Source organism: Solanum pennellii, chromosome 5, assembly GCF_001406875.1.
Source record: "Solanum pennellii chromosome 5, SPENNV200".
NCBI classification, from domain to species: Eukaryota; Viridiplantae; Streptophyta; class Magnoliopsida; order Solanales; family Solanaceae; genus Solanum; species Solanum pennellii.
The window spans coordinates 37063177-37074160 of NC_028641.1; the positions used below are offsets into that span (position 1 = coordinate 37063177).

General features: G+C 30.2%; 2 long non-coding RNA genes across 6 annotated transcripts in view; one reads left to right on the forward strand and one right to left on the reverse strand.

Annotated features, from left to right (window-relative positions):
• LOC107019048 overlaps positions 1-378 on the forward strand; it is a 15209-nt gene extending 14831 nt beyond the window's left edge. For all 4 annotated transcript variants that reach the window (XR_003578166.1, XR_003578167.1, XR_001456725.2 and 1 more), the window contains one exon: positions 168-378. This is a non-coding gene — a long non-coding RNA (uncharacterized LOC107019048). The remainder of the gene's footprint in view (positions 1-167) is intronic.
• Positions 379-4694: 4316 nt separating this feature from the next.
• LOC114077123 lies at positions 4695-8610 on the reverse strand. 2 transcript variants are annotated; one of them, XR_003578155.1, is made up of 3 exons: positions 8249-8610; positions 6072-6133; positions 4695-4920 (listed from the first exon to the last, which is right to left on the reverse strand). It is a non-coding gene; the product is annotated as an uncharacterized LOC114077123 (long non-coding RNA). The 2 variants fall into 2 exon arrangements; XR_003578156.1 differs by having other exon boundaries at positions 8238-8610.
• Positions 8611-10984: the final 2374 nt, after the last annotated feature.

Sequence of the window (10984 nt, forward strand, 5' to 3'; positions counted from 1 at the left end):
CTTCCCTCCCTGAAATTGAATCCAAGGCCACACAGTAAAGTTGAAAGATCAATCAAATTCATTTGTTTATTTATAATTTTTTTGAAACCTATCCTATCTGCCATAATTTTCCTCTCTTTGTTTCTGTTTTTTTATTTACTAAACTTAATTTTCCTCTTCTACTGCAGAGAACTTAGACATTGAGCTTGCTGGAAGCCACAGCTAGCTAGAGTACTGAATGTCATTTTCACATAAGGCTATATGTTGTTTTTCGAGTTTCTTTTCGTGTGGAAGCCACAAACAAATAACTCTTTGCATCTATCCTGTTTTGTTATGGTTATATTTGTTTTTTTTTCATTTGTGTAAAACTCTTCTTTTAATCTACTATTTTCTTTGCAATACTAGTGAATCTATCCAAATAAAAATTATTATTTTTCAATTCAAAATTGTGACTATAAAATTCTAGACAACGTTGTCATATTGTGTGGCATATAAATATTTTGTAGTCAAAATATTATTGTCACACTTAAAAGTGTAGTCATAGGGATATGAATTGTTGTATGCACATGGACAAGGACTACACTTCAAAGTATTGTCATACATTAGATAGAAAAGGCAACACTTTAAAATCGTTATCATACATTAGATTAAAAGGCAACACTTAAAAATCGTGGGCAATAAGGAAGCTAAGGCCACATCTAAAGTGTAGATGTATGAGATAGAAATGTTGCTATATGAGGTACATAAAAGCATTTCCATTTTGCCTTTTAGGCTATGCTTTTAAGCGTAGCTGATAAGGCAGTGCTTGAACGCCTCTTTCGGGCACCCTCGGAAAAGTGTTGCTTAAAGTTTAAAAGTGTAGCTTTTTATCAAAGGCCACACTTTTTGCTAGTGTAGGCTACACTTTACTGGGGTGGTCATAGATCTAAAATTTTGTGGTGCCTGTTGCTGACTGTAATACATTTCCCTCTGATTGACAATTGATTCTGTTTTTTCCCAATTGGTTAGTGATTTGGTTACTCCTTTATTTGATTAAGGGTTGTCCGCTTGATTTAATATTACTATGATAACTGATTTCTCCATAATGTTCTTTCTTTCCTTCTTTAAGCTTAGAGGACATATCCCTAATTATCCTGATTATATGGTTAGCTCATTGATACGGGGGTGTTGATTTTGGATTGAAAAGGTAATTATTCTCTTTCCTTTAAACAGTTATTATTTGTCTCACTTTATTGTTGCATATTATCTGTTCAAACTGAATGTAGTTGTCTTAGTTAAATAGGCAGATTCTTACTTAAATTTATTTGGTAAAAAGGGTTTGGTTGATAGCTTGATTGACTATTGTTATTGATTTGTTTTCCTTAGAAGATCTCTTACTTGTTTATTTCTGGAAAAAATATTTGTTCGTTTGGAAAATATTTTTTTACTGATTCCACGCTATCTTATTTAAGAAAATAATATTAATTGATCCCTCCTTCCATTAATATTTGTCCTGATTAATTCTTACTTGTTTGTTTATCACAACCTTAATTATTTCATTGTTTTATTTAGTCGCTCATATTTGGTAAAAATAATAATAATAATTTAAAATAAATCTGATTTGGCTCTTCATCATTTAACGAAAAATAATATTACTCTTCCTAATTTTATACTTACTTGTTTATATTTGGTAATAAAATAATTTTTTTATAAATCTGATTTTGCTCTCCTCGTAATAAAGTAAAATAGTATTCTAATTGATCCCTAAATAATTCTTTTCCTTTATTGTTGACCCCTCATATTCACTATATAAATAGACCTCTCTTTTCATTATTCACCACCAGTTCTACATTACTCTTAACTCTCATCTCTCACTTTCAGTTACTCTTGAAGAATAACAAAAAAGTAAATTATTTTCTACTCTTGAAAAGAAATAAAAACTCTAGTAAAGTTTTGGATCATTCTTTGTGGTTTTTGTTGTGTTGCTGTTTCGGTGGATATCTCTTCAAAACACTTCATTGGTGATATTTATTTCTGCTTGATTCGTTAGTAATTTCATTTTCATTATTTTTTAATTTCGTCTTGCATGATCTAGTTTGAATATTGTGTGTTTGAAACAAATAAAAGGGAAGCAATTAGGTGTCTTAACTTCTCTATCCTATGTGAGATATTGTGGTGGTCTGTTTAAATGATTGTGACTTTACTTATGTGAATGACATCTTATTATGTATGTTCACTTTTATGTATTCGGGTGTATTGTCTCTTAGCATGATCTTGATCTTATAATTTAAGGTCTTGAAGTCGCTATGGAGAAGATATCAAAGGATTTTAGTTCATTTATGTATCTCTTTCGATTTTCTTTTGGTGTTGCAATAATTTGCATAAACCCCTAACTTTAAATATACGAAATATATTTGGGGGATCGTCTAAGGGTAGGGGGATATATGTGCTACGTGTTTACTTTATTACAATTTATTTAAGTTAGAAAGCATGCCTATAGGATCTAAAAACTTTCAATATGTTTTGGGTTTAGAAATCATGCATATAAGTTTAAATTTTGTTATATATTAAAAAATACCATGTCTATAGATTTTATAATAATTTAAACATGTTTACACTTAGAAAATACGCCTATAGGACAAAATAAGTAAAAACAAATTTTAAGCATATTTATAATTGAAAAAAAGAATCAACCTCATGCATGATTTCTTATTTTTATGTTGTTTAAAAATAAAATTAGCGTAATAGTCATTTTTTTACTAAAAAATTGTGGCGAATTAAAATGTTTTTGCGTTGTAATTATTTTTTAGCCACTTAAAGAATAAGTTACTAACTTTTTAGCATTGTAATGAAAATGATTTTGTCTGTCCCTATACAGAAGCTGATCGAAATAAAAATTAAAAGTCGAGTGCTGATCCAAAAAGTCTCTCAGAGTCTCCTTTTCCTTTTTGTCCCTTTATTTGCTTTAATTATATTTACTTGGGGTAGTTTAAGTAAACTATTAAAAATTTTTGCTTATCTATTTATTTATTTTTTGTCTCCTCGCTTTCCTTTTATTTTTATTGATTAGTATTTATTGCTTTTATTGTCTAGTCTTACATGCCGAATTAATTAATTAAATAATAAAGTTATCTTAATTGTTTAATATTATTATCACCTAGTTTCTCATGCTTATAATTAATTAAAATAATAATGTGAGATAATTGTTTAACCTGATATCATCACATAGTCTTGTTTGCTTAAATTAATAAAATAAACTGATCTTTATTGTTTAATATTTTGTTATCACCTAGTAAGCATGTCTAATTAAAAAAAAAATCTAAATAAATAATGAATTGACCTACTTTGCTACTTCTAACCACCACATAAGTTGCATGAGATACGGTCGGGACCCACATTTGTGGACCCGAGGTATGCCTAACACCTTCCCCTCGAGGTAATTTGAATCCTTACCGGTTTCTCTGGTTCGTTGACTTAGTTAGACTTAATTAGGTTAGATATGTACCCTAACGCGCCTTAATTCGTTAGGTGGCGACTTAATTAGGTTATATATAGTTTTTACGATTTACTCAAAACCTAAAGATTAAAGTAAGGGGTTCACAATTTTAGCTATTTGATTTTAGTTTTAGTTTTAGTCTTGTTGGACTATATTATTTTAGTTTTTTTTTTTTGTAATTGTAGGTTGTAGCATTTGCAAGTTTGTAAAGGTCAGTAATTTGATTAACATAAAAAATTTCATACTATATTTTGGTGGTAACATGTAATTATAGCCTTCGTTCTATACTTTCTCTTATTGATGCAATTTCTCAAAGCATTTAGAGAAGTGAGAAGGCATATAATATTTTATGGACATTTTCTTATTATGTAAATTGGAAACCAAACCAATAATGATAGAAAAATCGATAAACCAAAAATTGATTAAAAAAATATCTTATTAGTTTGTTATTGAGTTAGCATATTTAAAAATCGAAAATCGCTAATATCTAAAATCGAACGATTGATGCACACCCCTACCTAGAGGAGAAATGTATTAGAAAGAGAATAGGACAAACAAACACATAGGGGAGGAATATATCCGAGAGGGGAGGAATGAGTCTAAGAGGGGGATCAAGATATATCAGCGAGAGTGGAGTGATGTATTCGAGAGGAAAATTTTGATTTTTGTAAGTGGTAGTGAATTTTACAGATTATAGCAAAATATGTTGTATATTTAGATAACTTTTCCTTAATTTTATACATGAATAACTTGTTTTTTATCAAGCTATCAAACGTAATATAAGTTATGTGGAAATTAATACATGGTTAACTCACTACTAGAAATTTGATCTACTTTCACGGTTCATTTACCGTTGCAATAGCCATTACTACCGTAGCCATAGGTCTAAGGCTACGATTACGTTAACCGCTACAACAGATCGCGTAGCAATAGCTCTGTTGCTACGATTTGGTGCGACGGGTCATATAACCGTAGCCATACATGGACCTATTGCCACGGTTCTCACTTGAATTAATTGCCAACGGTTATGGTCGTATTGGTACGATTTTGAACCGTTGTAATAGAGGTTTATGCATCAGTTCTATAGAGGCTATGACTACAGTTTTTCTTTCGATTCAACACATCGTTTCATTCTATTGCGACGGTTGTTATAGGGTAATGCAATCACAACGGTTATTACATGGTATTGCAACAATTCTAATGCAACAGTAATTTTATAACATAAAAATACACATAAATAGTTCACGAGAAAAAATGTTCATTACCAAAATTAGAATTCAAGATCCGTAATTCTAATATCAATAAAAGCAAAATATACAAATCTTTTTATAGCATTCAAAAAAGGTGAAACACATGCACCACACAATTTTCAATCTTCAAAAATATATGATTTCTAGAACATCAATACTTCAGCTCATATGTCAAGTCTTCGCTACTGCTTTCATCGCCTTCTTCGATTTCATCACCTACATACAATTAGAAAAAATATAAATAATTTCGCAAATTTTTCGCAAAATCATAATAGATCGACAATAGTGATATAGTACAAGTTATTACTCTATATATAATACATACATATATAAACTCAATAAACTCAAATAATATACTATTTGGAATATGGAATAATCTAATTATGAGTATTTCATGTTTTACTGTGATGAGTGTGAGATGGGAGGCTTTGGAAATTAAGTACAATAACAACCATTAGCTTTTAAAATTGTTAAATTAAATGATGTCTGCCATTGATTTAACTTTACTCTAACAAACAAGTTGGCAAACTTCTCACGTTCCTCAACATGTCTCATATCACAAACCATCAAAAACCTCAATTCTCTTTACAAATCTTGATTCAACAATTCTTTGTCTCTCTACATACAAATCTCAAATTTTGATATTTCATTATGTTAAGTTGTTGGAAGCAATGTCTGATTTTTATTCTGTTTTTTAGCATTGTTATTTCAGAAGGATCAAGATTGACAAAGTCTTCTATTACTTGGGAACAAATGTTGCCTAAGAAATTGCCTTCCCCTTCTTCAACACCATCTAAAGGCACAAACTCAGTCACTACTTCATCTACAACGACGAAAATAAATCGAAAATTCTCTTCTGATGATGGGAGATCAGTGTAACAATTGGAGTAACATTAGATCAATTTGAATGTGCACAAATATGAAAAGTTGATTAAGAATTTCCTGTCTACTATATTGGCTCGGCTACACATACTCGTCAAGCTGGGATTCAACACTATCATGCTAGATATACAGGTTCTTATATCTATGCAGCTGTCTTATAACTTCTGTCGCAGATTAGGCCGATAAGCCAGAACCCCAACAAAAAGGAGCAACATTTAGATAAGAAGGAAAAATATAAAAAGGAAGAAAAAGAGACATGTTTAATTAGCAGAAACAAGAAACCAGACTACAAACAGCAAGTACCAGAAAACTCATGAATCTACGACTGGTCTTCCACCAGACTACAAGCAGCAAGTACCAGAAAACTCATGAACCAGACTACAAGCAGCAACTCAGACATTAAACTATCAGAGAACAAGCGTGCATTAATTGAATAAGCATGCATGCTAGAACAAATATCGAAGCAATATGAATAGATTTCTCACCTTAGAAATTCCAGATGCAGAAAGTGTACAAAACTTAAGTAGTCACACCACACTGCAACAGACTGCATCAAGAAAATCAAATAACTATCAGTACATTTATTTTGATTCTAGCAAACAATTTCATGTATTCTAAAATAGTAACAGAGTTGATTGTTCACATGGACAACATGATTAGAACAAACAGTAACAACTGCTATCTCATTATACAAAAACACACAAGGGTGTTGGCTTATCAGTTTAACAATTATTGTACATATAAAAGCATTCAGTGTAGTACTGATCCTAGAGCTAGTGAAAATAGTAGAATAAATCTAGTGACATCTATTTAGTGGTTTTTTACAATTAGAGCACAAACCAAACTACTGGAAGATCAAACCAAATAATTTCCGGTATGTAAAAGAAAGCATGCACACAAGCTGAACTATAGGAACAATAAAAAAACTAAACAAGAAACCATGCTAACCAAATTTAAAGAAAATCGATTGATAACTCCTAAAACATAATTAACTAAACAATTCCACGGACAAGATTAAAGCCATATCACTCACAACAAAACAACAACAAACACAAGAGCATAGCTTAGACCTCCAACAACTCAGACACACACAATTTACAGGGGAATCTGCTGCAGCAACTGGTACAAATTGATTATCAGATTATTAATATATGGGTAACTTCTATGTCGGCATGTTCTTCCCTCGAAATTGCCTCTCACATCATACAAAATCTTTTAGAAATAATCGTATTATACAAAATATCTATTTCACATAAGAGCATCACACTTCATAGACGTCCCACACAGAAAAACACAACTCCAAATTGAAGATGTTTGGAAGGATCCCAACTCCAAATCATTCTTCTAAAGATTGATGTTTTCTTATTTTTTTGGGGGGAGGGGACTAGATTAATCATTCTTCTAAAGCTTGATGTCTTTTTAATAGAACGCCTAACTTTGTCTAGAAAAAGGTCTAACCAGGATACACCAAACAGAAAGTATTAATTTTTCGTAGATTCTAAGCTAACAAAATTTTCTCAACATTTAAGCTGCGGCAATAAGGAGAATGGGACATATTGTACAACAACTGATGCCACACACAACACACATTAATCCCTTCGAATTAAGACCTAGTTGATCTAACGATAAATTTCCAGGGAACTAACCACAAATCGAACTATGGGAAGATCAATCCAAATAATTTTCAATAATGAAGAAAGGACAAAATATTTATGGGGGAAGCCAAAGTCAAATCTTAACATCAAAATAAGTCCCATCCAAAATGGAAACAATACTTCCTAGACCACATAAACTTCTAATCCAAAGACAATTAAATCAGTCATATAAATGAGAAAATAGGTCAAAGATTAATGAGATGAGCAAGGAAATTACAAGAACTAGATGGATAGTCGCAGCCTCCCTGTTCTATGCTCTTTAAACTCATCAAAATTTATTAAAGATGAAAGATGAAGCTCTAAATATCACAAACAAACATGAGAAATATAACTACTCAAATTAATTCGATAAGTAAAAGGAAGCAAGCACACAAGCTGAAATAGAGGAACATTAAAGCAACCAGACAACTAGAAACCATGCTAACCAAACTTAAATAAAGTCGATAGATAACTCCTAAAACATACTTGATAAAAATCATTCAAAGGAACAAACCAATGATTGGAGCCATATCACTAGCTAACAAAACAACAATAAACACAAGAGCACTGATTATACCTCAAACAACTAAGACACACTCAATTTGAGGCCAAACTGTCCATCACTAGGCACCAACAGTATATGAAAGAAGAAAAAAAGCATACGAACAAAGGAGAACAAGTTGAGGTCGTAAGGATTATCTTTTCGAAGCAGCGACATTGAAATGAGAACACAAAAAGTTTTCTAACGATTCTTCTACAGTTCTACTTCACCAAGGGATGACTTAACCCTAAATCATCTTCAAGTTTAACCTTAAATCCTCTGCAACTTAAATTTAGAAGTGTTTTCTTTTCCTGTTTCAGTATACATCAGAAATTCAAACAAAGAAAGTTTATACACTACATAGATTAGAACAAAAAAACATAGATTTAAGACTAACCCATTGTTTACTCTTTAAGATTTTTATACAAATAATCCAACGGAGACTTAGAAATCATGAACTAACAGAGAAAACTTACACATTATTCACCTTTATATGGAAGAATTATAGTTGACCCTAGCTGTCCAATAGAACCAACGAGCTTCACCAAAAGCTTCGTTGTTCAAGAGCCTGTTATCAAGAGCTTAGAAATCGTTCCCTCTTGTTTCATCACCAAAAGCTCGCTAAAACTTCTGAATAACTGCTGCAATCGTTTCCTGTTGCTTCGTCGTTCCTCGCCATTTCGTTGAGAGCGGAAATAGGGTTTTTTTTTCTTTTAGATTTTTTTATGTGAGACAATATTGTTTAGGAGGGAAATATATTGTTTAGGAGGAAAATATATTTCTAGTGATAAAAATCAGAACCAAAATATTTTTTCTAAAATAACTGTTGCCATAGATTTCGCTAACCGTTGTCATAGAGTTAGCTATTGCAACAGTTCTGAATTTGTAGCCATAGAATCTCTATAGGGACGATTATAAGGATGATGACACAATTCATTTAAAGAATTGTTCTATTAGATTCAAGGATATTTGGCCACGGTTATAACTGTTGTAATAGGTGAGCTATTGCTACGATTAAATAACTGTGGCTACATAAGCGTTGCTGTAAGTCAAATTTCTAGTAGTGACTTGTTTCTTATCCCACTACCAAATCTCTTGAGTTATTGGTAATTGATCTACAAAATAATGCTCGTCTAGCTATTAAAATAACAGTACATAAAAGGTTTTAAATGACCTGAATGTATTACAAATGGTTCAGAAATATTCTCCTTACACCTATTTGATTAAAATGCGCTTAATGTATAGAAATAATTCAAAAATTCCTTCCTTCTATCTTGGGATCAAAAATGCCCCACCTATTAGAAGTGGTTAAAATTTGTCATCCTTCTCCTAAAAATATGTTTATCAACGAATACATAGTAGTATTTGATATGCCCGCATTTCCTACGATCTTGATCTATTTTATTAATAAATATAATATTTTAAAAAAATCTTTTTAAATCTCAAACTTAAATAAATTAAAACTCAATTTTTAATTCATTTTACTTTTATTGGCATTTTACTTTAATTTTATATATATATTCCGTTACCTAACAATTTTAGTCTTTTAAAATTAGTGATTTATATTTTTTTTGTCAATTATGTTAAGTGATACTATATTTACACTAATAAAAAAATTCAACAAAAATTATCTTTGTATGGGCATACATAATGAAATTTCTCCTTGTTCGTGACTAAGATAAATTTTTATATGACATACATTTGGGGTAATTCACACGCTAGCATATATTTTATTTAAATAAATACTTATATTAGGTAAGAAAAACATTTAGATAAATAAGCAAGAATTTTCCAGAAAAAAATATAAATCAAAAGAAAACTAAATAATTGTCAAAGTACAGTTAAACAAAATTATTGGCATACATAATTTGAATTCACAAATATTTTAAAGTCATTTTGAATATATATTAAGAGAATTTTTATCTAATAGGTAGAAGGAAGGACATATTTGAATAATTTCTAATAGATCAAGGATATTTTTTATTCCATAGGTGAAAATAGAGCACTTTGAAACTTTCTACTACGTTAAGGCCATTTTTAACCTAATAGCTGGAAGAAAAAATAAAATTAATCCAATATCAAAAAAATAACTTTATTTAACTATATAATACGTTAAGAATATCTTTAAACCTTTTTCACTAAAAACAAATATCTAGCAATCAATTGTCCATTGCATCCCAATTTATTTTCTAGTGAAGTATTATTGACTGACACCTACTTTTAAGCCTTTCATTCCATAAAAAAAAAAAAAATTCAGTAAAATAAAAGATATAAACCCTCTATCTTTGATAAAATTATTTTAAATCTATAATTTATTTTTTTTTAAATAAAAAGATCTTGTATCTGACAACTGTGAAGTACAATGTTATAATTGGTTCTTTAAAAAAATGCAGTTGGCTTCATATGAAAGTTGGGCAAAATTTTAGGACTTATACCTAACTCTCATAGATATAACTTCAATAATCTTCTAAGCATTCATAGTCATTTTCAAACATTCAAAGCCACAACAGATTATGTTATAAAATGTACAATCTAACTTGTTATATATTTTTCCATAAATGCAAACAAATCATGCTTAACAGGTTTAGGTACAATTTTTATCATTTGATTACTTTCCAATTTAGAATTTTTGCCATATTAAATTCAAGTATATCCTTTAAAGGTTAAATATGCATAAGTACCAAGTTCTTTGGTTTTAGAATTATAAAAATCCATATGTGAGAATATTAGCAGCTAATCAATATTTGAAGCAATCTCTAAAAATTACTGTGGATTGAAATGCAAAATATAAAAATAAATACTATATTTGTTGTAATCCAACCAATACTATTTGGGAGGCTAAAGTATATGTAGATTTTATTAATATCTTGATAGGTAAAGAGGTTGTTTTCAATAGACCTCCGACCCAAGTAAAAACATTTCAAAGCAATAGAAATGAAGAAGGCATGCATAACAAAGCTTTGAATAATAATAGACAACGTCCCAAAATACTTGAAACATTTTGTTTTGAATAACCTAGGTATCAAACTTCATTTTCATTTCTGCCTCATATATGCATTATCGTTGAACCTGCACTCTAGATCTTATGTAATGGTCTTATTCGACTTGACCCCTTTAAACTTGATGATTTGTCTCCAAATCTCCAATTCAATATTAACTTCTTCGCACATCTCATCAGTTAGAAATATCTCATAAACGGAATATATATATATATATATATATA